Source organism: Nycticebus coucang, chromosome 21 (assembly GCF_027406575.1).
Source record: "Nycticebus coucang isolate mNycCou1 chromosome 21, mNycCou1.pri, whole genome shotgun sequence".
Lineage (NCBI taxonomy): Eukaryota > Metazoa > Chordata > Mammalia > Primates > Lorisidae > Nycticebus > Nycticebus coucang.
In genome coordinates this window covers 29,124,303-29,152,295 of record NC_069800.1, presented here as the reverse complement: position 1 = coordinate 29,152,295, position 27,993 = coordinate 29,124,303, and the positions used below count along the sequence as shown (strand labels likewise).

Here is a 27,993-nt window from a genome sequence, read left to right as displayed (position 1 = left end):
AGTAATTCATGAATTCATTGTATCTCCTTACTAGGAGGGTAGTGATCATGTCTGATTTAGCTCTGTATTCCAAGCACAGAGTCTAACAGAGTGTTTAGTATGTGTTTGATGAATACATGACCAAGTGAATGAATGCAGTTTCAGGCTACTGCCTAAGAATCCTATGACATCCAGAGTACCTTGCCTAGCTCTGGGGGTGCTGTCATCCTGAACTCTCTTGTAATCAAATTCAGCCTAGGTTCCTTCTAAAACAGATCTCCAGTCTTTTATTATTTTGCAAACAGACCTACATGCACACATGCCAACACACATATACACACATACATATCCACACACAAAGTGGGCAAGGGGCCCAAGGGATTTATGAGTATAGGTGATGAGCAGGGAGGCTCACAAGAGGGTAGGGAATGGATCAATGGCCCCATTCACCTTGGCACTTCCTTCCAGAGGCCAGGCCAATTCTTGCTGACGCTCAAGAATTTTTGCTCCAGACCTAACATCACCTCTGTTCCTCTTTGTGCTTGATAACGGTGCTTAAATCCCATGACTACATCAAAAAGGGCCAGGAGGTAGGAGAAGGTTGGGAGCCAAATATCCAGGGATTGGGAGAGGGGCAGTTTAGGTATCCAGACAGGGCAGGAGGGAAGTATTGCTACTGTTCATTGGGGTTAGGGTTGGCATCTGGGTACTTGGTGAGGTCGAAGGTCAGGACTTTGCTGATCACACAATCCCCTTGCTCAGGATAGACTCCAATGAGGCTCTCAGCCTTGGTGTAGAACTCCTCCTTGAGAGAGATGACAATGGCCTGGAAGTTGCAAGTCGACTGCTCCTTGATGTAATTTGCCACCTTGCCAATGTTGCTGTTATCCAAGGTAGCATCGATCTCATCCAGGATAAAGAAGGGGGCTGGCTTGTAGCTATGGATGGCAAAGACTAGAGCTAGAGCTGCCACTGCCTTCTCCCTGCCTGACAAATTGTCCATAGGCTGGAAGCATTTCCCAGGAGCCACACAATTGTAAATTGTAATTGATGCCATCTAAGTAGGGTTCCTCAGGGTTCTCGTGGCCCAGGAATGCCTGTGCACTGCTGTTGCAGGACAGGGCCTTATAGATCTCATCAATGTTGGTAGCCACAGATTCAAAACAAGCATTGAAGCGGTCAAAGCGCTCCTTCTCCATCTGTTCAAATGCCTGCTTGGCCTTCTTTGCTTGCTTTTGAGCTGCCTCAAACTCATCTGAGGTCTCCTGAAACTTGTCTCGGACACTTTCCAGTTTTTCCATGGCCTGCATGTTGGGGGCAGCAATATGCTGAAGCACACTCTGCTGTTCATTCAGCTTCTGCTGCAGTGTGTTCATTTCTTGTTTAATCACCTCCTCAGCTTGGGCATCCTTTAGATCCTCACACAGGTCTTGTGCATTGATACTGGAGATTCTCTGGGAACCACTCACTGAATCCTCCCCTAGGGAGCTACCCTCTTCCTGACTAGTATCATCCATGGTGCCTTTTGATAGTGGCAACTTGATGTCTTGCATTTTGCAAGCTTGTAGCAAGTTGTGGCGGTCACTGCGCTTCTGTTCAAGCATGGTCTCAATGGCTGTCACCTCCTTCTGTAAATGGGTCATTTCCTTGTTGGCACCCCTAGTTTCTTATGAATCTCCTCCAGCGCGTGATTCTGGTCATTCATTCTGACTTCTTGGCCAGGTGCCGATTCCTCAGGTCCTGTAGCTGGGCTGTTGTCTCATCTGTGATCTTCATGTGTCTTTGTTCTTCCTTCTTGAGCTTTTCTATTTCATCTTCATCCTTTTTAACAGTCTGCTCTCACATGTGTACTTTATCCTGGCCATCCTTCAGTTGGCTCTTTTCAAAATCCAACTGGATGCCCAAGTGAGTCTTCTGGTTCTCAAGCTCCAAACGCTTTTTCATGATTTAATTTTTCCATTTTACCTTCTCTTCTTCAAACTCCCGGATGTTGCGCACACTGATCTCCCGACAAAACTCTTCAAACGCTTCATCTTCTCCTTGGTTCATCTTCTCGTTCAAGTCTTTCATTTCCCTCTCTCGGCTCTGGATAATCCTTTTGATATCAATAATGTGAGGCCTGAAGTTGGCTAACTCACTCTCCAGCTTGGACTTTTCCTGCAGATTTAGAGCTAGATGTTGTGTCTTGGTCTGTTCCAAGTCACTCTGTGAGTACTTGAGCTGCATCTGCAGTCCGTGGGCTTGAGACTGCACTTGACGTAGCTCTGCTTCTTTCTGTTTTGCCTTCATTTACTCTTTCAGCTCCTCTGTCAAGCGTTCCTTTTCCTCTTTCAACATATCTACTGCTTTCTCATCCCGACACTGTGCCTTGGACTTCAGGTCACTGGCCCCACCAGAGATCACTCCTGACTTCTGGAACAGGGTTCCATCTAATGCCACTGTCTTATGGCATTGGTGGCTTCCAAAGGTAATGCAGCGGGCATCTTCCACGTTGTCCCAGACAAGGGCATTGCCACATGCATACTGCAGGGCCTTTTTGATGTGAGTTGGTTCATAGCAAATCACATCAATCACAAGCTTGGCCCCCTTCAGCTCCTGGAGTTTCTCATCTGTAGGTTTCACCTCCAGGTAGTCAAGAGGCAAGAAGGTCTCAAGGCTCCCCACGCTGCTCCTTGATATACTGAATACAGTCCCAGCCTGTCTTCTCTGAGTCCACAATAATTGCATCCATGTTCTTGCCCAAAACCTTGGTTACAGCAATCTGAGACTTCTTTTGTGTGGGCTGGCAGAGGTAAGTGAGGCGGCCATACACAGAACCAGGGTAGAGACGCTTGATGCTTTCCGTCATCTCTGCCTTACGCTGCTGGTGGCTGCTCTCCTGGCAGTTGATGTGGGCATCCCCTAGCTGCTCCATCCCTGGGTTCAGTTCCTTATAGGTTTCATCAATACGCCGTTTGGCCATCTCCACCTCCTCTGTCAGCTCCCCTCTAACTTCTGTTCCCTAGGGACTGCTTGCTAGTGGTGATGTATTCCTCTAGTTTTTAAACCTGCTTTTGATTTTCTTCAATCTCCCACAGCTTCTGTTTGATCTTGGCCTCTGTCTCTACCTTCTGCTCTTCTAGATCCAGACGGTCTTGATCAGCTTTCCAGTGTCTATTGAATTTCTCCAGCTCCTGGGCTAAGGTAGCTGCTCTCTTCTTGCTGGCTTCTTCTTCACCTGATTCTCCTCTAAGGCCAAGTCTCTGCCCTGACTCTGACTCTTCTTCCATCCATTCTTCAGACTCCTGCCGGGCCTTCTCCACTGACAGGACACAGCACCTCCTTCTCCTGCTCATCCATGTCACCTTTACTCTTCTGGTAGTGTTTCTGAGCATTCTGCAGCTTCCAGCTTCTTAATTTTATGGGAGGTATTCTCCTTGGCTTTGATGTATTGAGGCCGCTTCTGATTCAGCTCTGAATCCTTTCCTTGATCTCTTTCCCACAGCATCATTTTGCCCAGTTCCTTCTTCTTCTCCTTCAGCTCATCCTCTACCTTGTCCGTTCACTTCTGATCCTTCTCAATCTCCTTATTCTTAGAGGCCAGTTCCTTGTTGAGCTTTTCAATTTCCACTTCATTATGTTAAAGCTTAAAGAGTTGCAGTTGTACCTGAGCTCGTACCACCTCATCCTTCAGGCGCTGGTAGCAGGCAGCCTCTCCCTTCCCCTGTTTGGTCTCCTTGTGTTCAGCTGTAATGTTTTTCTTGCGATGGTAATTAAACTGTGTGTCCTCTTCAGCCTTCACCATTTCCTTCTTTCACTTATCATATTCCTGGGCTAGCTCCCCAGAGGGACTGATGTCTTCAAAGAGAGCATTCCTTTCTTTTGGGTTCTTCATGGCAATAGATTCCACAGCACCCTAGTAAAGGTCAAAATCCTGTCCCAGTTAGACCCAACCATCCCAGTTCCCCTTACCTACCCCGTTTCCCCGAAAATAAAGACATCCTCCGAAAATAAGACATCCTCTGAAAATAAGACCTACTTACAGGAAAGATATGACGTCCCCTGAAAATAAGACCTAATGCATCTTTGGGAGCATACCTTAAAATAAGACACTGTCTTATTTTCCGGGAAACAGGGTACTTCTACTCATTCATCCAGAAAAAATTCACTGGCCCCTACCCCTCCACTGGGTGTCACATTTCATACTGGGCTTTGAGAACACATTCCCTGCCTTTTAAAAATTAATTAATTAATTAATTAATTAATTAATTTGGAGAAGAAGAATCTTACTTCATCACCCTGGGTAAAGTGCCAAGGCATCACAGCTCCTTCTTAGAATAATTCTCGGCTCTGGATAATCCTCCTGATATCAATAACGTGAGGCCCGAAGTTGGCTAACTTTCCACTTTCTAAAATATTTCAGTTTGGAAAAAAAAATTATGTGGTTTCCTACAGCAAAAGCTGTGAGTGTTCTACTCATATCTCTTAGACCTAATGATTCCAGAATATTCTTGTGGACAACAGCCTGTTGATATTGTGTGAAGAGTTTTTTACTGAAGTAACAGAAACTCTTGGTCTACTCCCCTGTCAGGCTGGAGTTTTGGACTATTAACTCCCCTAAGAGCACTTCAACCAATCACTAATAGGAATTGATGGTCCAGTTGTGCTAGCACTATTAGTTTAGAAAATTTCCTTTTCCTATTATGTTTCATTGGCACTTTTATCAAAAGTAGAGTGACTTCAAATGTGGCAGTGTATTTCTAAATTCTCTTCTGAACCATTGATCTACCTGAACACCAATACCAGGTGGCCATAATTGCCCCCTGGTGACTTTAATTTGCCTTCGGGGCTTGTAATCAATAGTATAGACTAGTGATTTTCAACCGGTGTGCCACAGCTCACTGGCATGCAGTGAGAGAAACTTACTTGTGTCATGAAATTTTTTTTTTTTTTTTGGCCGGGGCTGGGTTTGAACCCACCACCTCTGGCATATTGGACCGGCGCCCTACTCCTTGAGCCACAGGCGCCACCCATGTGTCATGAAATTTTTAAAGATAATTCATTTAAATTTTTTCAAAAGAAGTTCAAACCACAGTAAGTATATTCTTTTTTTTAACTTTTTTTCAATCAACATAATCTAAGTGTGCCGTGGAAGTTTAACAATAGGTTCAAGTGTTCCATGAGGTAAAAAAAATTGGAAAACACTGGTATAGACATGATTCATTGTGTGGAGCTGAATGCATTACTGGTCTGATAATGGGATTTTCAGAGGAGAGGAGAGGATGACTATTGAGTTGACAGCTGATAGTGTCTGCTGTATATATGTTTAAATCATATACAGGTTGGCCATAAAGTTCGTGTGTGACTTAAATAGTTATAAACTTAATAGTTATAAACTGTTTAAATTTGTATATCTGTATTTAAAATCTATATGTTAAGCAATATGTTTGTTATAAATAATGCTTTATTCTACTCATCTCATAGAATCTTTTCCCCCCTCATATCTTCCCATGAATCTTGGATAAATTGCTTTGAGACCACTGGAGCATTTTTTGTGTCATCTATTACAATAGAGTTTTCCAGAACAAATATTTTTTCACTACTATTTATATACTATAATTTGAGAATCCCTATATGATGCAGCCACTGGAAATTTTAGCTGAAGTATCATTTGTATAAATTAGAACTTTTTTTGCCATTAATTGCAGGGGTCCTCAAACTTTTTAAATAGGGGGCCAGTTCACTGTCCCTCAGACCGTTGGAGGGCCAGACTATAGTTTAAAAAAAAAACAAACTATGAACAAATTCCTATGCACACTGCACATATCTTATTTTGAAGTAAAAAAACAAAACGGGAACAAATACAATCACACCGCCTCATGTAGCCTGCGGGCCATAGTTTGAGGACCCGTGTTTAAGGGGTCTCTGAAACCACTTACTACATTGATTTTTAAAGTGATCCTTAAAAAGTGTCTTTAAATTATATACAACACTTGCGAGTGTTAGGTTATGTCCACCTGGGAATAACTACTAAATCTGAGTTAATTTTTGTTTAACTTTCTGACATACTTGTTCTATTTAAGTTAAACCTCTACAACTATCCAAACTAGGATTAACTGAGGTAATTTCAGGCTAATGCATCTTTCCTAAACATTGTTCTGTTATTCAAAAGAAAGTAATTACTAAAACACTGGTAACATAGTAACTTTGTTAGGACATCACTGTAAAACAGGCCCTCTTTCTTGAGCAATGCTTATAAAGGGGAGAAAATTCTCTACTTATATACAGGCTTACATAATTCTGATTACCAGTTTTTGGCTGTGTAACTGGTTTTGACTAAGGTTCAAAGCAGCAAGTTTTAAACATATTGAAAACTGCTATCTAGTATGGTTGACTTATTTTACATGGCTAGTAGATGCTTTCTGGTTAAAATAATGTGTGACTTTTCCAGAAGATCCTTGCGTACTATGCATTCAAACTAACAAAATTATTAGGACATGGGAAAATAGTGTCATATGTCTTAGTTGCTGAAAGTTCACTTTATCTTGAATAATAAAATTTCAGATCTACCAAGAATTCAACTTAATTGCACAGTATTATATTTCTTTTGCCAATTAACCCAATGAAGGTTTGAGGTAATATATGTGGAAAATGCTTTGTAATCTGAAAAGCATTAGGCAGCTGTTAATCGCTGTCATTACTATATTGGAAAAACTACCTGTAGCTACTCACACTGGAGAAAAAAGTCTTAATGGTGAGCAAAGAACAGCTCAACCCTTAGGCAAGTACTTTATCATCAAAACATTTTCCAATGACTCTGATTCATAGCGTTTTTCAAACTTGAGGTCTTGACCATGAATAGGTGATGAAATCAGTTTATAGACTGGAGATCAACATTTAAAAAAAAAATGAGTAGTGGATTAAAATGAAATCTGCTAGAAAATGTCAGAGATGGTAATGATAAATACTGTTTCAAGATTTCTACATATATAAATACACATATACAAACACTGAATGAAAATATAAAACATTCTGATTGTGAATCACTGTTCAGAATCAAAACAAATTCCCAATAATACCATTGCCTTAATCCTTACTTACAAATTTTAAGAAGGTTACCATTGTCCTTCAATTTAGGAGTTATTGTAGTATTTAAATTATGATATAAAATGTTAAAGTCTTCATATATCTTATGTATATACCATTTGGGAATCCATATAGAGATGAACAATTTTACCATTAATATCCTTCTTATGAAGAACTGAATTATTAAAGACAACCAGCTATCCAGTTAAATTTAACACATTTATTGAGAATTAGGAATATATGAAAAATATATCAAGGAAAATAAGTTAAGACTATATAGTTATACATTATGTTAAATGCCCGTTTAGTTTCTTCTGAACTTTAGTTTCACATGATTTATGAAATCATAAATAGTTGATTTTTACAATGCAAATTTTTAAATGTTTTGTGAGTTATTTTTACTTATATAGTCATGCACTCCACAAGGACATTTCAGTCAGCAGTGGACCTTGTAGAAGACAATGTTCCTATAGGATTATAATAATATTTTTATTGTACCTTTTCTGTGTTTAGATATATAAATACTCATCATTGCTTACAGTGTTTAGTATAGTAACATGCTGTACAAGTTTGTAGCCTAGGAGCAATTAGGTAGACCTGTGGTCCTCAGCGCCTGGGCTACAGAGCATCTCCCTTGAGTCTGCTTCCTGTCTCATTCTTCAATTTCTCCCATCCCCACCACAGTTGGTAGAAAAATTATCTTTCATAAAACTGGTCCCTGGTGCCAGAAAGGTCAGGGACATCTGGGCTAGACCACGTGGCGTAAGTGTGTAGTAGGCTATTGCATCTAGAATTGTGTCAATGCCTTCCATGATGTACATATAATGAAGAAATCGCCTAAGAACACATTTCAGAGAGGGTATCCCCCTTGTTAAGGGACGCGTGACTGTATTTCCTGTAAGAGAGACTGTATCTATTAACTACTGCTGCGTAACAAGCCACCCCAAATATAGTGACCTAAACAACTACCATTTACTTAATGCCAATTCTGTAGATGAGCAATTTAAGATGGCCTGTCCTGGGTGGTTCTGCCTGGCTCCCTGTGTATATGATAAGCCATTCTGCAAAGCCGCCCTGGTTCTGAGGGTCCCGTGACTGTTGGCGGGGGTACATCAGCTCTCCCCTACTCTGATCATTGCTTATCACCAACAGACTAGCTCCAACTGTTAAAGGGCAGTGATAGGGCCCCAAGAGACAGTGGAAGTATGAAAGCCATGTTGAAGCCTAAACTGGAACTGGCCCAGTGTCCCTTTGGCTGCATCCTGCAGGCTAAGCAAGTCACAGTCCAGTCCAGATTTAAGGAAAGGGAGAAATAGACTCTTAATGGTAGAAATGGCAAGGTCACAGGCAAAGGACTAAGGTGTAAGGAGGCCTCTCTTACCTCTTTCTAAGCTCCTTAAGTGTTAGAAACCATGTTAGCAAGGCAAGGAAGGAGATATCCAGTCAGCTGTTTAGGTGAGGAAACCATAAGACAATCACATTCTTTTCCTTCTTCTAAGATTCTAGCTTTGCTCTTGGCCTTGAACCTTATGAAGAGAAGCCTTCCCATGAACCACAGCATGACTTCTCCATGAGTCACTAATTGCTGACCTGGGGACCTGGGAGAAGGTAACCAGAAAATTCATGGAGCCTTTCATCTGGGAGCCAGAGAATAGCCAACCCACTCACTCCATTTAATGTGATAATGAGGAAAGTGCTTAATGATGTGTTATTTCATGAGTTTTACTTGTTTGGTTACTTGTTTTTCTAAAAAAAAAATTAAAGGATAAAAATGTAATAAAATATTCGATCATGAGAAATGAAAACAGAAAATTTCCTTTCCTTCTCAAAGCAAGGGCACCAGCAATAATTATTCTAATTAGAAGACTACTTCTAATTAGTATTGAGATTAATCTTCATTGAGAAATAATCTGTCAGGCACACAGGTCTCTGTGCCATGCCGCCCTAGCAGCCCCACAGACTTGCCAGCAACTCTGAGTTGCTTCATTCTTGATAGCAGCTGGATCTTCTTCTCCCCTTCTTAGTACAAGAAATACTCAGATACATGGAGGAAAGGAGGGCTGAGGAATATATAGGAATATATAATCCATGAAGTCTTGGTTTTATGAAAACCCCACAGCTTAGCGCATGGGGTTAAGCAGAAAAGAATTGAATTTAGAATTATTTGTGATCTAGGGAAAGCCCTCAGTATGACTGGCTCTTTTAAATATATAAATGCCCAATTCCATATTTTAAAAATTGTTATGCTCCCACAAATTTGTGGCTTATTTTAGTACTGTCTGCTGTTAAAAAAAAAAAAAACCCATAGACTATGTGACTTAAGCAACAGACATATATTTTTTATAATTCTGGAAGCTGGGAAGTCTCAGATCAAGGCACCTGCAGATTCACCTCCCAGTGGGAGCCACTTTATGACTTGTAGACAGCTGCCTTCTCGCCGTGTGCTCACCTGACCTTCCTCTGTTCATGTATGAGGTGAGGAGGACACAGAGAGAAAGAGAGAGGTCTTCGTCTTCTGAAAGGGCTCTGAACCCATCATGAGGGCCCCACCCTCATGACCTGACCTAATTACCTCCCAGAGGCCCTACCTCCAAATATCATCACACTGAAGACTAGGGCTTCAACATAGGAATCTTGAGGAGGCTCAGGCATTCAGCTAGGTTCCTAATGCAATACAGAGGCAATAGAGTTGGCATTGGAAATTGACCAGGTGTCCACTTCAGCTCTGCCGCTGAGTGCGCGAGCCACCATGAACTTAACCTCTCTAAGCCCCAGTTCCCTCATCTATTAAATGAAGATGAATTAATGTCTATAACTCCAAAAAATGTGTTTGACACAGAGTGAATGTCCCATAAGTTTTAATCATTAGCTTGGGCTAGACTCTGGAGTAGTTAAGGAATGAGATGATTTTTTATTATCAAATGAGAAATCAAAATGACTTCATTAATAAAAGAGATACTGAGCATTGTATCATCACCAAAGTTTTCAACTAGTCTCATATTTCAAATTGTGAAATTAAACTACCCTCAATTTCAGGGGCTAGGGTTATTTCCTCCAATACGACAATATCAATTGATTCAATTCAAGTCAATAGAAATTTGAGTGCCCTTACCATGTGACATAAAAGTTGTGTATTCAGTTCTCATTATATGTACAGTCACAGGTCCCTTGACAATAGAGATACTTCCTGAGAAATACACTGTTAGGTAAGTTCGTTGTTGTGTGAAGGCTACAGAGTGCACTTCCACAAACCTCCGTGGCAGAGCCTACTACACACTGAGGCTGTACGGTCTAGCCTAATGCTCCTGGGCTACAAATCTCTATAGCATGTTACTGTACTGCATACTGGAGGTGACTGTAACACAGTGGTAAGTATTTTTATCTATAAACATATCTAAATACAGAAAAGGTGCATGAAAAATGTAGTATGAAAGGGCAGCGCCTGTGGCTCAGTGAGTAGGGCGCCAGCCCCATATACTAAGGGTGGAGGGTTGCAACCCGGCCCTGGCCAAATTGCAACAAAAAAATAGCCGGGTGTTGTGGTGGGCGCCTGTAGTCCCAGCTACTTAAGAGACCCAAGAATCGCCTAAGCCCAAGAGCTGCAGGTTGTTGTGAGCTGTGCCGCCTCAGTACTCTACTGAAGGTGACACAGTGAGACTCTGTCTCTAAAAAAAAAAAAAAAATGCTATAAAAGTTAAAGGTAAGAGATACAATAAAATATCAAAAATAAGATAAAAAATGGGGCACTTGTATAGGGTATTTGTACCATGAATGGAGCTTGCAGGTCTGAAAATTGCTGTGGGTGAGTCAGGGAGTGAGTGGTGAGTGAAAGGGAAGACCTGGGGTGCTATTGTATGCCACTGTAGACTCGATAAACAATGTACACTTAGGCCCTACTAAACTTACAAAAATGGGGTTTTCTTTCTTCACTGATAAATTAACCTTAGCTTAATGTAACTATTTTCGTTGATAAGCTTTTTAAAAACTTTTTGACTCTTTCATAATTACACTTAGATTAAAACAACATAAACCTAGTAAACTTCCGTAAAAAAAGCATTATTCTAAAAGGTTTTTTTCCTTTTAAAAAATTCTTGTTTATCTGTTTTTACTTTTTAAACTTTTTTGTTAAAAACGAAGACACAAATACACAATCCTAGGCCCCCACAGGGTTGGGGTCATCAATATCACCGTCTTCCACCTCCACCTCGTGTCTCCCTGAGAGGTCTGTAAGAGTCAGTACCACACGTGGAGCTTCCTCTCCTCTGATAACAATGACTTCTTCTGGAATATTTCCCAAAGGACCTGCCTGACTGAGTTACAGCCAACTTAAAAACAATAAATAAATAAATAGAAAGAATGCACCCTAAAATAATAATAAAAAGTATAGTAAATACAGCAAATAGTAACATAGTTGTTGTTATCATTATCCAGTATAATGTACAACACATATTGTTCAGGATAGACTTTATACAATTGGCAGCAAAGTAGGTTTGTTTGCACCAGAATTAGCACCACATATGAGTAATATTGCTGATGTTATGACAACTGTGATGTCACTAATTGATGGGAATTTTTCAGCTCCTTTATAATCCTCATCCTATGGGACCAGTGTCTCATATACAGTCCGCTGTTGACCAGAACATCTTATGGGGTGCATAAGTGTGTGTGTGTGTGTGTGTGTGTGTGTGTGTGTATTTCATTTTCTCTCAAGCTTGATTAAGATTCTTCATTAACGTGGTGTGGAGGTAAATATTTATTGGCATCAAAAGATGTTTTCACCATAGCAGAGGACATATATGCAGTTTCGTTCTAAAGACTTTGGTGCTTTCTTACTATTGTCCACAGGAAATGTAGCAAAGTCCATGTAATTGCTCAGTTACAAGGTTGGGGATGCTTTGGCGGGGGTTGGAGAATAATCAAGGAGAAAGCCTTTAGGGCTGGACCCAGATTCTCCAGCTCTTATCTCCTAGAGGAAATTACTCATGAGTCAGGGGCTTGGCTATAGCAAGAATATAGGCTTTGGTGACAGGAATGCTTGGGGTCAGTCCTAATCTACCAGCTACACCAGTCATTAGCTATGTGATTTTTGAACAATGTCAGTTTTTCATCCATAAATTAAAATAAAAGTATCTATTCCTAAGGAGTGTTGTGAGGATGACCATGGGTGAATACATATAACATCACTTGGTCCTCAGTGTGGCATGTGATAGCACTCAGGCAATTGTTAATTGTTGGAGTTGTAATTCAAAGCATTTGCATTCTGCGAGGGAATGACAAAAGTATCATTTAAGACTTGCCAAAGGGTGGGAAAGCTATTTAATAACTAAAAAATGACATTACTGATAATTTGTAACTGAGTTGAGGTTGTTACATATTTTTAATCAGAAGGGAGCTTTGATAGAAGGTAAAAGCAGAACTTCCACAATGCTTTGAAAAAAAAAAAAATTGGAGCCCCTTCTCATATGGGCACCTATCTTAGATTTGTATCTTAATGTTGTCCTGTGCTTAACCTGACTTTTGATTTTGCACTGCATGAACTTCAATTATTTCTAAAACAGGAAATTATGGAACACGAACATATCTTCGGTTCCAATCAAGTTGGCTAAGTCATAATGCTATTTTTAACCAAACCATAGCCTTATTATTGGCAACAATCACTTGACAATAAAAGCAGGTGCCAAGATAGTAGAAATAGTATTTAGGGATCTGTGAGCTACTTTTTAATTTTCTTTTGATTTTTTCCTACCATCACCATTAGAAAATTGTACACGTGTCACTATAGAAATCAGAATTCTTATTATAAAAATAGCCATTTTGACCTGGATACTAGAGTCTAAGTAAGATTGCCTGTGTTCTTGAGTTCCTTACTTTATTAAATTGCGCTGTGCTGCAAAACCTTGGGATTCTTCTTGGTCAGTCAGTGCAAATGCTCAGGATTTATGTGTTGACAGCTTTGATCTGTGTAGCCATTAACTATTGCCATGGTCGTGCTGTGTAACAAGCCATCCCAAACTTCAAGCTTAAACCACTGCTCGTTATTTCTAAAAATACGGTTGCACTGGTTCTGCTAATCTGCACATGTCTCTGCAGGGCTCAATCACATGTCTGCAGTTACCTCTGTCCTTGAGCTTGGATGGGCCCTCATAGGGCTGGGCCCTGGCTGTTTCTCAGGAGAATCCAGTTATAGTTTAATGGCAATCAAACAAACAGCAGCAAAAAATGAGACAGAAATGCTCAGGCATGATTTCTTACTTCATCGAGTCAGCTAACATCCTCTTGCACAAATCAAGTTCTTGGCCGAGCCAAAAGCCAGAGCAGGAGGGAACTACAAAGTTCCGAGGGGAAGGTACGGCATCACACCCTAGGGATGATTTTGATACCACCCCAGATCCTCCTGGGCTATTGCTTCCCTTTCTGCTGCTAAAGTTGTCCTTTTTTTTGGCCCACCACCAACTCCTTTGGAGAATTTTTCTTCTCATTTAGCCCAAGAGTCAACCTCCTTGCATCTGACCCAGTGCAGACATGCAGATTACTGTGCCTCCAGATGGGACTGCCTTCGTGGCACACTCCACGCCAGAGTACCCTGGAATCAGGCTCAGAGTAGACGCCAGCTGCAGCCACAGCCTGACTCTGCCCCATCCCTTTCTCCTTCTGCCTCCCCCACTCCTATAACTTACTCTTAATAAAGCATATGTATCCAAATCCCAATCTCAGACTTAAGATGCTTGTTATAATGTTATCTTTTGTCATTTTCTTTAGGTCTTTAACTAATCCTCCATCTTCTCATTGACTTGAAAAAATAGAGAAGATATTCTAGACACAAAATGAGATTAAGCCCAGATATTTATATTTTTAAAGGCTTTATTTCACAATTGAAAGTGTGCATGTGTGTCGAGACAGTCTTGAAGAAAGGGACCTCAAGTTTGTTTCAGAGAAAGTGACCTTATGTCCTTATTCTGCCTGGTTTGGTCACTTACTGGTCCTGAGAACTGAGGAAGATCTCCTTTTTCCCTCCTTCCCTGCCTCCCTTCCTTCCTTCCTTCCCTCCCTCCCTCCCTCCCTCCCTCCCTCCCTCCCTCCCTTCCTTCCTTCCTTCCTTCCTTCCTTCCTTCCTTCCTTCCTTCTTCCCTCCCTGCCTCCCTTCCTTCCTTCGACTGTTCCCTATACTTGCTCTGTTCCCTATACTTGATTGGACTGGTGCCATCACAGCTCAGTATAACCTTGAAATCCTGGGATCAAGCTATCCTCTTGCCATAGCTAAGACTACAAATTTGTACCAGCATGTCTGGCTAATTTTTGTTTTACGTTCATTTTTTGTAGAGATAGGGTCTTGCTAGTTTGCCCAGGTCAGTCTTGAACTCTGGCCTCGTGTAATCCTCTTGCTTTGGCCTCCCAAAGTCCTAGGAATTACAGGCTTGAGCCATCGCTCCCAGTTTAGGAAAATTGTTTAAACTTAATTCTCAATATCTTCATGTGCAAAATGGGAGTAGTATTTACAATTGCCAAGATACTATGTTCAGAATTAAGCTAAATGAGATAGTGGGTGTTAAAAGACTTTGTTAAGTGGCTGCAGACATGTTAATTTTGTTTGTAGACTGTGCCTTCTTATAATTGAGGGCTTTTGAAAATCAAATGTGACTACTTAATGCCAGTAAAATAGAGTAGTGAAATAATAAAGAAAACCAATTTTTTTGCTTGCTACTTTTCTCGAAGACAGATTTTCTTGCCTCCTATTTTTTTCAAAAACTGGTTTTGTTGCTTGATGTTTTTATCATTTGGTCAAAATTGAAACATAAGTTTTGTATTTCTATCCAGGGGACATGAAGGCAGATTTTTGGCTTTCTTCACATAAGCACAGTAAGATAAAAGAATGTTCACTTCATTTTAACATTATATTTTGACTTCTTCTTCTGAATGCTACTTCAGGCATATGGCAAAACAAACTTTCTTTTTTTTTTTTTTTTTGTGGTTTTTGGCCGGGGTTAGGTTTGAACCTACCACCTCCGGCATATGGGACCGGCGCCCTACTCCTTGAGCCACAGGCGCCACCCGACAAACTTTCAAAATTAGTAAGTTATGAGGAATAAATAATGATTCAAATATTCTTTATTTGTGAAACGTAGATAATTTTGTGTAAGAAAACCACTTAGCTAACTTTATTTAGTTCTATATAACTTCAGCAATTTTTGTATATTATGACTGTCAGATTATAGATTCAAGCTGGAAAAGTAATACTTTTCTTAGTACCTTATCAATGGAAAAATTCACCTGTATTTTGAGTCACACTGGGTTAAACTGAAAATAATGTTTTTTAGTGTTTGTGGCCAAATGATTACAAACAATCTCTACTAAAAAAAAGCATTGTTTCCCAATGAAAATCAAATCCTGTGGATTTTACAAAGTACTGCAATCCAGATTCACTCTTGCTGCTCTCAGAGCCAGTGTGTGCAGAGACCTCCTCTTGTAATCATTTTTTAATCTCATTACATTCACTGTCTTCATTTCATTGTCATTCCTTTCTACCCTCCCCCCCAAACTTGCTGAAAAAATACGCTGTATTTCTTTCCTTAAAAAAGTGTTTTTATTGTTCAAATACATTTTCTTTAGAAAATTGAAAAATTCAAAGGGAGGGAAAAGAATTAGCAGATTTAGATTCAAATGAAGGTTGACAACTGATTAATATGTGATGTGGACATATAGTAAATGGAAATAAAAGTCCCCAAGATTGTTGATACTTGTCAAGGTTTGGAGAATTTTGAGCACAGGTGTTCATATATGTTACCTTCATTTAATGAGGAAAAACAATATGTGTTTAGATTGGTAGGTAGGTTGATTGATCCTTCCAGAGAGGATTAATCTAGAAAAAAATAGGAGAGGATGGGATTCTGCAGAGAAAATCCAATGACAAGAATTTTTAACATTAAGATTCCTAAATTTCTCTTCCCTGATATTTACCCTCTAGTGTGTGTTGATGTATGTGATCAAAATCAACTTCTTCTTTTTGAAAGTGAGAACTGGCAGAAGATTTTTGCTTGTTTTTCTCAAAAGTGTTTAAAATAATTGATGTGACTTTTGATTAAATGCCTCAGTCATATGGCAGTGTTTAAAAATTATAGAGCGGGAGGCGGAACAAGATGGCAGACGAGTAACAGCTTTCTTGCATCTGGGCACCGTGAGTCTGAACTGGAGATAGAACTCCAGGCATCTCTGGCTGGTGGGATCTGCCTATCATCACCCCTGCGTGGATACAGGGAGTCAGCGAGAGACTTCTGGACCCCAAGAGGAGGACTAAAACAGTGGGAAACTGGCAAGTGGTCGCGTGTGTTCAATCCGTCCAAACCCACCCACAACTGTAAGTTCAGTAGCAGCGAGACTGCAAACCAGAAAGGCCTTACCTGTGTCTTTGGACTTGGCACTCAGTTGAACTGCCTTGGGGAGAGCCTGAGCGGGAGTGCGGAGAACTTTGGCCGTTGTCTAGGGCCCCAGTCTGAGCCGCTGAGCCAGATGGAGCTAATGGTGTTTGGCGTTGGGACACAGGGAGCCATTGTGAGCGATCTGTCCTGGCAAGCTCCGCCCTCAGGGTCGCAGAGCTAGAATTGGGTGGGAGCTGGTAACCCAGCGACCAAGTAGCCTAGGGGTGGGGTCTGAGCCGCCTTGCAGCCCTAACCTTCAGGGGCAGAGTGAGACCAGTTTTGGCACACTGGGTAAGTGGATAGCCACTTCAGCAGTGATTCCAGCGACAAGCACGTTCCTGGGAAAGCTTCTGCTCAGCAAGTGAACAAGTTCAAAGTGCCTTTTAAGTGGGCTGAAGAGAGATTTAGGGTGTCTACCTGCTGGGGTTTGAGAAATCAGCACCCTCCAGTCGTATCAGAACTGTGATTAACATCTCATACCCCAGAAGACCACGTGTTGCCCAGACAATATTCAATAACATATACATACTGCTTTGTTTTTGGTTGTGTTTTTTTCTTTTCTTTTTTTTTTTTTTTTTGGTTTGGTTGTTTTTTTTTGTTTATTTTGATGTTGTTGATGTTGTTTTGTTTTATAAGTTCAACCTTTTTCATACAGATCCTTTTTCTTTCTCAATTTTTCTAGTTTAATTATAATTTCCCATTGCTGTCTTTTTCAATAATTAGAACTTCATTTTTGCTAGTGTTTCTACTGCTATTATTTGGTTTTTCACCCAATTTTATCCCGCAAAGATTTCTGTTTGCATGTTTTGGTTTGATTTATAGCATTTTTGTCTTTCCTCTCTAATGGGTGGAGGTGGGGTACTGTGTCTGATCAGGTTAGCAAACAGCTGCTGACCTCAAAGGAACCACCCAACTGGGCACCCCCAGAAGGTGGGTTTTTTTTAAGGTTGTGTCAAAGTACCCTACTGTACACCTATATTGTTCTGTCTCCCTCTTTCTGTGCCTCTCTTCTTTTTGTCAATATTCCTTTTACCCACCCCCTCTCCTTTCTCTGTTTTTCTTTTTTTTCTTATCACTCGGTCCTCCTTTCTTTCATCCCTTTTCTGCTCTTCAACCTTCTCACCCCTCTGGTCCTGTAACCCTTAGTCCACAGGCACGAGAACTTAAAGAGCAAGAGGAAGTAAAAGGAAAATTAGGGCAAGGAAACAGATAAAAGAAACCACTCATGAGGAAGAATCACCAGAAAACTCCAGGCAACATGAAGAACCAGTCCAGAACAACCCCGCCAAGGGACCATGAGGTAGCTACTGCAGATGATTCCACCTATGAAGAAATGCTAGGAATGACAGAAAGGGAATTTAGAATACACATGTTTGTTGAAAACAACGAAAGAAATGATGGAAACAATGAAGGAAACCGCTAATAAAGTGGAAAATAACCAAAAGGAAATCCAAAAACAGAATCAAATAAGAGATGAACGATATGAAGAATATAAAAAGGATATAGCAGAGCTGAAGGAACTGAAACAATCAATTAGGGAACTTAAAGATGCAATGGAAAGTATCAGCAACAGGTTAGACCATACAGAAGAAAGAATTTCAGAGGTAGAAGACAAAGTTCTTGAGATAACTCAGATAGTAAAAGAGGCAGAAAAGACAGAGAAAGCAGAACGTTCAATGTCAGAATTATGGGACTTTATGGACCATTCTAACATACGAGTTATAGGAATTCCAGAAGGGGAAGAATGCCCCAGAGGAATGGAAGCCATACTAGAGAATATTATAAAAGAAAATTTCCCAAATATCACCAAAGATTCTGACACACTGCTTTCAGAGGGATATCGGACCCCAGGTCACCTCAACTCTAACCGAGCTTTTCCATGACACATTGTGATGAACCTGTCCAAAGTCAAGACAAAAGAAAAGATTCTGCAAGCTGCCAGGAGTAAGCGCCAGTTGACCTACAGGGGCAAATCCATCAGAGTGACCGCAGACTTCTCTAATGAAACTTTCCAAGCAAGAAGACAATGGTCATCTACCTTTAATCTACTTAAACAGAACAATTTCCAGCCCAGAATTCTGTACCCTGCTAAGCTAAGCTTCAAAATTGATGGAGAAATCAAATCATTTATAGATATACAAACATTGAGGAAATTCGCCACAACAAGACCAGCTCTACAGGAAATACTTCAACCTATTCTGCACACTGACCACCACAATGGATCAGCAGCAAAGTAAGAACTCAGAAATTAAAGGACAGAACCTAACCTCCACACTGATGCAAAAGATAAAACTAAGCAATGGACTCTCACAAAATAAGACGAATAGAATACTACCACACTTATCAATTATCTCAATAAATGTTAATGGCTTGAATTCCCCACTGAAGAGACATAGATTGGCTGACTGGATTAAAAAACACAAGCCATCTATTTACTGTCTGCAAGAAACACACCTGGCTTCAAAAGACAAATTAAAGCTCCGAGTCAAGGGTTGGAAGACAAGTTTTCAGGCAAATGGAATTCAGAAGAAAAGAGGAATTGCAATCTTATTTTCAGATACATGTGGATTTAAAGCAACTAAAGTCAAAAAAGACAAAGATGGTCGCTTTATATTGGTCAAGGGAAAAATACAACAAGAAGACATTTCAATTCTAAATATCTATGCACCCAATTTGAATGCTCCCAGATTCTTGAAATAGACCTTAGTCTGAGCAATATGATATCTGATAATACCATCATAACAGGGGACTTTAACACTCCTCTTACAGAGCTGGACAGATCCTCTAAAGAGAAATTAAACAAAGATATAAGAGATTTAAATGAGACCCTAGAACAACTGTGCTTGACAGACGCATATAGAACATTCCACCCCAAAGATAAAGAATATACATTCTTCTCATCACCCCATGGAACATTCTCCAAAATTGATCATATCCTGGGACACAAAACAAGTATCAACAGAATCAAAAGAATTGAAATTTTACCTTGTATCTTCTCAGACCATAAGGCACTAAAGGTGGAACTCAACTCTAACAAAAATGCTTGACCCCACCCAAAGACATGGAAATTAAACAATCTTCTGTTGAATAACAGGTGGGTGCAGGAAGAAATAAAACAGGAAATCATTAACTTCCTTGAGCATAACAACAATGAAGACACAAACTACCCAAACCTGTGGGATACTGCAAAAGCAGTTTTGAGAGGAAAATTCATCGCTTTAGATACCTATATTCGAAAAACAGAAAGAGAGCACATCAACAATCTCACAAGAGATCTTATGGAATTGGAAAAAGAAGAACAATCTAAGCCTAAACTCAGTAGAAGAAAAGAAATATCCAAAATCAAATCAGAGATGAATGAAATTGAAAACAAAAGAATCATTCAGAAAAGTAATGAAACAAGGAGTTGGTTTTTTGAAAAAATAAATAAAATAGATAAACCATTGGCCAGACTAACGAGGAATAGAAAAGTAAAATCTCTAGTAACCTCAATCAGAAATGATAAAGGGGAAATCACAACTGATCCCACAGAGATACAAGAGATCATCTCTGAATACTACCAGAAACTCTATGCCCAGAAATTTGACAATGTGAAGGAAATGGATAAATATTTGGAATCACACTCTCTCTCTAGACTTAGCCAAGAAGAAATAGAGCTCCTGAACATACCAATTTCAAGCACTGAGATCAAAGAAACAATAAAAAAATCTTCCAACCAAAAAATGCCCTGGTCCAGATGGCTTCACACCAGAATTCTATCAAACCTTCAAGGAAGAGCTTATTCCTGTACTGCAGAAATTATTCCAAAAAATTGAGGAAGAAGGAATCTTCCCCAACACATTCTATGAAGCAAACATCACCCTGATACCAAAACCAGGAAAAGACCCAAACAAAAAGGAGAATTTCAGACCAATCTCACTCATGAATATAGATGCAAAAATTCTCAGCAAAATCCTAGCCAATAGATTACAGCTTATCATCAAAAAAGTCATTCATCATGATCAAGTAGGCTTCATCCCAGGGATGCAAGGCTGGTTTCACATACGCAAGTCTATAAACGTTATCCACCATATCAACAGAGGCAAAAATAAAGATCACATGATCCTCTCAATAGATGCAGAAAAAGCATTTGATAAAATCCAGCATCCTTTTCTAATTAGAACACTGAAGAGTATAGGCATAAGTGGCACATTTCTAAAACTGATTGAAGCTATCTATGACAAACCCACAGCCAATATTTTACTGAATGGAGTAAAACTGAAAGCTTTTCCTCTTAGAACTGGAACCAGACAAGGTTGTCCTCTGTCACCTTTACTATTCAACATAGTGCTGGAAGTTCTAGCCAATACAATTAGGGAAGACCAGGAAATAAAGGGAATCCAAATGGGAGCAGAGGAGGTCAAACTCTCCCTCTTTGCTGACGACATGATCTTATACTTAGAGAACCCCAAAGACTCAACCACAAGACTCCTAGAAGTCATCAAAAATGCAGTAATGTTTCAGGATATAAAATCAATGTCCACAAGTCAGTAGCCTTTGTGTACACCAATAACAGTCAAGATGAGAAGCTAATTAAGGACACAACTCCCTTCAGCATAGTCTCAAAGAAAATGAAATGCCTAGGAATATACCTAACGAAGGAGGTGAAGGACATCTATAAAGAAAACTATGAAATCCTCAGAAAGGAAATAGCAGAGGATATTAACAAATGGAAGAACATACCATGCTCATGGCTTGGAAGAATCAACATTGTTAAAATGTCTATACTTCTCAAAGCAATCTACCTATTCAATGCCATTCCTATCAAAATACCAACATTGAACTTTCAAGATTTGGAAAAAATGATTCTGCGTTTTGTATGGAACCGGAAAAAGCCCCGTATAGCTAAGGCAGTTCTTAGTAACAAAAATAAAGCTGGGGGCATCAGCATACCAGATTTTAGTGTGTACTACAAAACCATAGTGCTCAAGACAGCATGTAGTGGCACAAAAACAGAGACATAGACACTTGGAATCGAATTGAAAACCAAGAAATGAAACTAACATCATACAACCACCTATTCTTCGATAAACCAAGTAAGAACATACCTTGGAGAAAGACTCCCTATTCAATAAATGGTGTTGGGAGAACTGGATGTCTACATGTAAAAGACTGAAACTGGACCCACACCTTTCCCCACTCACAAAAATTGATTCAAGATGGATAAAGGACTTAAATTTAAGGCATGAAACAATAAAAATCCTGCAAGAAAGCATAGGAACACTGGAAGATATTGGCTTGGGGAAAGACTTCATGAAGAAGACTGCCATGGCAATTGCAACAACAACAAAAATAAACAAATGGGACTTCATTAATCTGAAAAGCTTCTGTACAGCTAAGGAAACAATAACCAAAGCAAAGAGATAACCTACACAATGGGAAAGGATATTTGCTTATTTTCAATCAGACAAAAGCTTGATAACTAGGATCTATAGAGAACTCAAATTCATCCACATGAAAAAAGCCAACAATGCCATATATCAATGGGCAAGAGACATGAATAGAACTTTCTCTAAAGATGACAGACGAATGGCTAACAAACACATGAAAAAATGTTCATCATCTCTATATATTAGAGAAATGCAAATCAAAACAACCCTGAGATATCATCTAACCCCAGTGAGAATGGCCCACATCTCAAAATCTCAAAACTGCAGATGCAGGCTTGGATGTGGAGAGAAGGGAACACTTTTACACTGCTGGTGGGACTGCAAACTAGTACAACCTTTTTGGAAGGAAGTATGGAGTAATCTCAAAGCACTCAAGCTAGACCTCCCATTTGATCCTGCAATCCCATTACTGGGCATCTACCCAGAAGGAAAAAAATCCTTTTCTCATAAGGACACTTGTACTAGACTGTTTATTGCAGCTCAATTTACAATCGCCAAAATGTGGAAACAGCCTAAATGCCCACCAACCCAGGAATGGATTAACAAGCTGTGGTATATGTATACCATGGAATACTATTCAGCCATTAAAAAAAATGGAGACTTTACATCCTTCGTATTAACCTGGATGGAAGTAGAAGACATTATTCTTAGTAAAGCATCACAAGAATGGAGAAGCATGAATCCTATGTACTCAATTTTGATATGAGGACAGTTTATGACAATGAAGGTTATCGGGGGGTAAGCAGAAAGAAGGAAGGAGGGAGGGGGTGGGGCCTTGGTGTGTGTCACACTTTATGCGGGCAAGACATGATTGCAAGAGGGACTTTACCTAACAATTGCAATCAGTGTAACTTGGCTTATTGTACCCTCAATGAATCCCCAACAACAACAACAACAACAAAAAACCAAAAATAAATAAATAAATAAAAATTATAGAGCTTCGCCTGTGGCTCAGTGAGTAGGGCACCGGCCCCATATGCCAAAGGTGGCAGGTTCAAACCCAGCCCCGGCCAAACTGTAACAAAAAAATAGCCGGGCGTTGTGGTGGGTGCCTGTAGTCCCAGTTGCTCGTGAGGCTGAGGCAAGAGAATCGCAGAAGCCCAAGAGTTAGAGGTTGCTGTGAGCTGTGTGACGCCACGGCACTCTACCCGAGGGAGGTACAGCTAGACTATGTCTCTACAAAAAAAAAAAATTATAGAGCTTCTCTTACATAATTGGCTTCTGTCTCATCTTGTACCCCTTTTGCTGATACAGCAATATAAACCTACACAAATATGGGAGAAATTACAGTTACCAGCCTCCGTGCTACTCAGTACATAACTCATTGTTGTACGTAAAGTCAAATGGAAAATACTGAACATTCTTCAACCAGGGCTATGTTAATTACTATGCTGTTGTGTTTTGTTCACTATTTTTAAATTTTTTCTTAACAATAAGTTTCACTGAAAGTAGTGGACACCATTCCTCTTTACATGCTTTTGGTTTGCCTAGAAGTGAGGAAAGAAAAGATGGGGATGATTTTACACTCTGGCTTCCTCCAGTTTTTCTTTTTGGGGTTCAGTATAACCTCATCTTCTTTTATTGTTTTCATAACATGAGAATTTAAGGCATTCAGTAGTAGGTTCTATGATGGAAACTGCTGGAAATCTGTAATTTTGTGAAATTTGTCCTCACCATCTTCTTCAGTATCATCTCAAAATCCCACTGTTTCATTTTCTCCCCTGGTAGGGTCCAGGTTTTAAAATTAAAGGAAGTTTTACAATCAGATTGTATTTATTTTATGGAAAATGATTTATATTACTTTAAATTCATTGCTATTCTTTGTTCCTTTCATTCTTAGTATTTTCTGATTCTCTTTCGATCTCAAGTAGTAGAAACATTTCTGCTTAAGTTCATCCAAGAAGTGCTGGGATCCAAGAGTGTTTGACTTATAAAATGTTTGATTAATAGAGAGAAGAGACAAAGCAAAGAGTCTTGTCTGCTTAAAGTCAAACTGTCCTTAAAGGTATGTAAAATTATAGCTTGACTCTCTTGGAATCAAACAAGACAGAAATAAAATTAATATTTATGTAGGTGTATGGACTGAAGCATCCTACAATCCAGTTACATAACAGGGACGAAATAAGGTAACCCTGGTATAACATCTTGTAAGAGAAGAACCAAGCTTATATAATTAAACTGCATTTATTAAAAGGCACATCCCACCTACACAGGCTCTGAAGAAAGAAGGAGGAAGTGGGGAGGGAGAGATGTCTAAGGAATAATGACTGAGAATTTGATATGTGCACTGGCATCATCCCTTCAAACTTTTTTTTGGTGGTATTGTTTATAACATCACTCAAGTAAATGCCTAATGCCTCACAGTTTTGTCCTTCAAAGACCTTGATCAAGCCAGTCTTTGGGGCAAAAGAAAGAGCTCACTTAATTGGGAAAGAACCAATACTTGCCCGCGAAGAATTGCATCTGAAAAAAGAGAGCAACAACAGCTAAGTAAGAGGGTGTTTATTTAGAGAGGTTGTTTTCTTGTTGATGAGTACAGTTATTAGGTGTATAGAGAGCATGTCTTTTGTGCCTTGAGATATGTGAGCCAGAGTATTAGACTAATGTAATATTATCACTGTTACAGATAATATGGATAAAGCAGTATGTTTGTCATGGAAAGGTATAAAAGAGAGAAAGAAAAAGCAAAGTGGTTGGTATTAAGAGTTTTATTATGATGGTGAGTGGTTTTAGGAGGGGTGAGGAACAGAGCAGAATCATTCCAACCACCACTCTGACAGTGGTTTCTGGTTCACTTGCTCATCCTCAGTCTTGATAAGACATTTATCACTCTTGCGCTATTTAAATCTGAAACAACGGTGGTTCCTGCTGAAGAAGTGGATTTTGCTCAGTGTCCCTTGGCACACCCATGTGAGAAAATCAAACTCCAAGCCAGTTTCCCAGATTGTTTTCTGCTATTTTCTTCCATGTTGGAGTTTGTCAGAATAGCCAGGGAAGTGTCCTTACACCAGTTCTGTCTGACGTCAGAAGTATAAAGCCTACTGTTTGTCTAAAATTAGAGGTGACAAGTTCGGGTTAAAGAAATGAAAGAAATTAATGTCTCTACTCAATTAAATGTAATTGCTGAAACTGCCAGCGTTGCAGTCACCACATGGCTATGCTGCTCCCCTTTGTGTCTGGGCTCCCTCGGAGGGCCAACATCTGGGGACGAATATACAGTGCGTGTGACTTCCACGTTGTCGGTGGAAGAATTCACAAGTGATAAGAAGAAGAGCAGATAAAAGCAAAGCAGTGACTATAAATGTACAATAACTCCCCAAACACAGGCTGAACCCAGTTAAAAGAGAGAGCAATGAATGGGAAACAAAGATTATCAAATAGGTGAGAAAAAAAATCTCACACTCTACTCTTTGGAAATAACCATCATTAATGTTGGATAAACTTTATTTTAACAAAAGCTGGTAAATAACCAAATCCATATTTAAAGAAAGTCACTGGGGAAAAAAAATTAATCATTTCATGGTCTTTATCTCTCATCTTATGACCTGGCTTTTTATTTCATTAATATTAACCAGTGATGACTCCCTTTTGGCTCTGATAGACTTTAATTGAAATGTCTCAAAATTGAAACTGGCAAGAATGAATTGCTATTTAAACTCTGTTATGGGATTGTTAATTTTACTTGTTTTAATATAGAGGCTATATTTTACATATACGTCATTTGGCAACAGTAATTCACTTCTAAGCCTTTATGGTGGAAAGCAATCACCGATTTGGTGATAATGTAAAAGGCACTATGTCAGTGAGATGGTGCTGGTTTATTTCTTTGAATCATGCAGCCTGAGAACTTCTGTGAGGAGGAAACCTAAGGCCTCCTACAAGTTCTCTTAGATTTTAATTTTTAAAGCTTAATCAAAACATTAGATTTTGGGAGCAGTAACAATTTTCATTTAAGAAATTGAGTCTCTGAAGACTTGAAAAACATTGTTTTGCATGGATTAATTTTAAAAACCAGAATAAGAAAAGAAATTGTTTCTAAACTGTTATGGTGTAAATATTATGGCCATTGATATGAGATGGAGCTGAGTTTGGATCTCACTTTTACTATGTAAGATTTACTTGGCCAAAATTGTTTCTTGATCTACAGTGTTCAGATAACAACGGTTCGCAAAAGTAGCAATATAGATGCAAACACATCTGTCTATACAAACACTGTGAAAGTACCCGAGATAGTGGGAGACACATCACTCTTCTACACTGATATTAGTAGAAGTGGTGAAGGGGGAACAAGAGAAATTGGTTACTTTCAACATAAAAATTTATTTTAAATCACGAATAACTACTGTTAGCAACTTCCTTATTTACTTTCAGTCTTTTGGTAAAGCTTGACATTGTTTTTGTAATATATACAAACACATTTATGTTTGTGTGTATGTGTGTCAAAGTTTAAAAAGAATAGCTTCAAACCCTTCTACCTAGAAAAAACTATTATTCACATTGGTTCAACATCATTCCAAATATCTTCCTTTTTCTTTTATTTTTAATATTATATGCACATAATAGTTGTATATATTTATACAGTACGTGTGATTTTTTGACACAGGCATAGAATGTGAATTAAATCAAGTAGGGTAATTGAGATATCAATCCCCTCAAGCATTTATCATTTCCTTTTGCTGGGAACATTTCAATTCCACTCTTTTAGTTGTTTCAAAGTATACATTAATTTTCTGTTGGTTACAGTCAGTTTGTCTTGCTATCAAATACTGTGCATTCTAACTAACTATATTTTTACCCATTAACCCAAATATATTTCTAAGCATATGTAAAGTTATAAGTATAGATGGATATTCAGAAAATAATTCTAATTTTGTATTCTTGATTTTAATTTTTACATTTTAGATTTTAATAAAAATCAAAACATATTATTTTCACATGAAGCCTTAAATTTTGGTTTTAATCTCAATTGGCTGTCTGTGATGGATGAGAACTTCCACTGCCCCCTCCTCCTGTGTGTCCTTCCCACCGCACCCAACTCCTAGCTCCGTATCTCAATGTTTGTTACTGTTGTCATTATTTTACATTGGTGCATCCGTATAGCACTCATGGTGCCCTAGACTCATGACTTCCGTATTTGACTAGTACTGGCTCTATGTTTAAATGAGATCAATGTTCTCCACCCATCACTGACCATTTCTAAATCATTTATCTTGCTTCTCTACATGAGCTCTATTTCATTCTCATGGTTTACTTAAAAACTATTTTTAGGAAAGGCCATAGGTGTGCGCATTTTATGAGTCCTCCCATGTTTGCCAACGTCAGTCTTTTGCCTCAAAAATGAATAATGCTTTATCTCAGTATAATATCCTTGGGTCGCAATTACTCCCTGACTGCTGAGCACTAAATATTGCCGTGCAGAAGTCTGAGGAGAACCTGTTCTTTCCCTGAAATAAGTTGTTTGCTTTTTATGCCTTGATGCTTGAAAAATTCTTTCCTCTATTTTCCTCTGGATGAGGATATTTTGCATGGTTGTTTTGCCCTTTTTTCATCTTGCTTGGCTGGCCTTTTCCAAACATTCTATCTTTTCTAATAAAGGATTGGTAACTTCTTGACTTTCTTCCTTTATTTGAGACCAGCGTGTTTTCCTCTCAAAGGCTCTGGTTTGAGAGCTGGATATTTCAAGTTCTTTCTGTTTCTCTTGAGAAGGGAGCTTGATGAGGGTACTGATGCCATGTATGTTCTTTCTTAGAATGCCAGGTCTATTTTCTCTCCTGACATTTCATTAAATGTCCTGAAAGAGGTTTACATCTGTGTGTGTGTGTGTGTGTGTGTGTGTGTGTGTGTGTGTGAGAGAGAGAGAGAGAGAGAGAAAGAGAGGTGGGTAGGGGGTACTTGAAGGGTAGGTGTAGGAGGAAGGGTTTGTTCTCAGATTTCATGAGCTTCCCCAGTTCATTTTGAAGCAAGGGGTGGATGTGTCCCTTACTGCAAAGAAATCATTCTCTGCTATTTCCCTTACTCTGAAACACCTTTGCTGTTTCTCAAGCAAGGGAAACTATTAGAACACCTATGCGACTTGTTTCCCTCTTAATCTGTAGTTTTCAACAAGA

The 27,993-nt window shown here is 39.4% G+C and overlaps 1 protein-coding gene and 1 pseudogene across 4 annotated transcripts in view; one reads left to right on the top strand and one right to left on the bottom strand.

The window, feature by feature from the left end:
* The window catches only part of PLCB1 (phospholipase C beta 1), a 922,504-nt gene that overhangs the window by 138,720 nt on the left and 755,791 nt on the right, over window positions 1-27,993 (top strand). The gene's annotated exons all lie outside the window — the stretch shown is intronic.
* LOC128574142 (structural maintenance of chromosomes protein 1A-like) overlaps window positions 153-27,993 on the bottom strand; it is a 129,560-nt pseudogene continuing 101,719 nt past the window's right edge. The window contains exons 3-4 of the transcript XR_008376637.1: window positions 11,210-11,354; window positions 153-3,874 (exon numbers count right to left, since the gene is read on the bottom strand). The product of XR_008376637.1 is annotated as a structural maintenance of chromosomes protein 1A-like (transcript). The remainder of the gene's footprint in view (window positions 3,875-11,209; window positions 11,355-27,993) is intronic.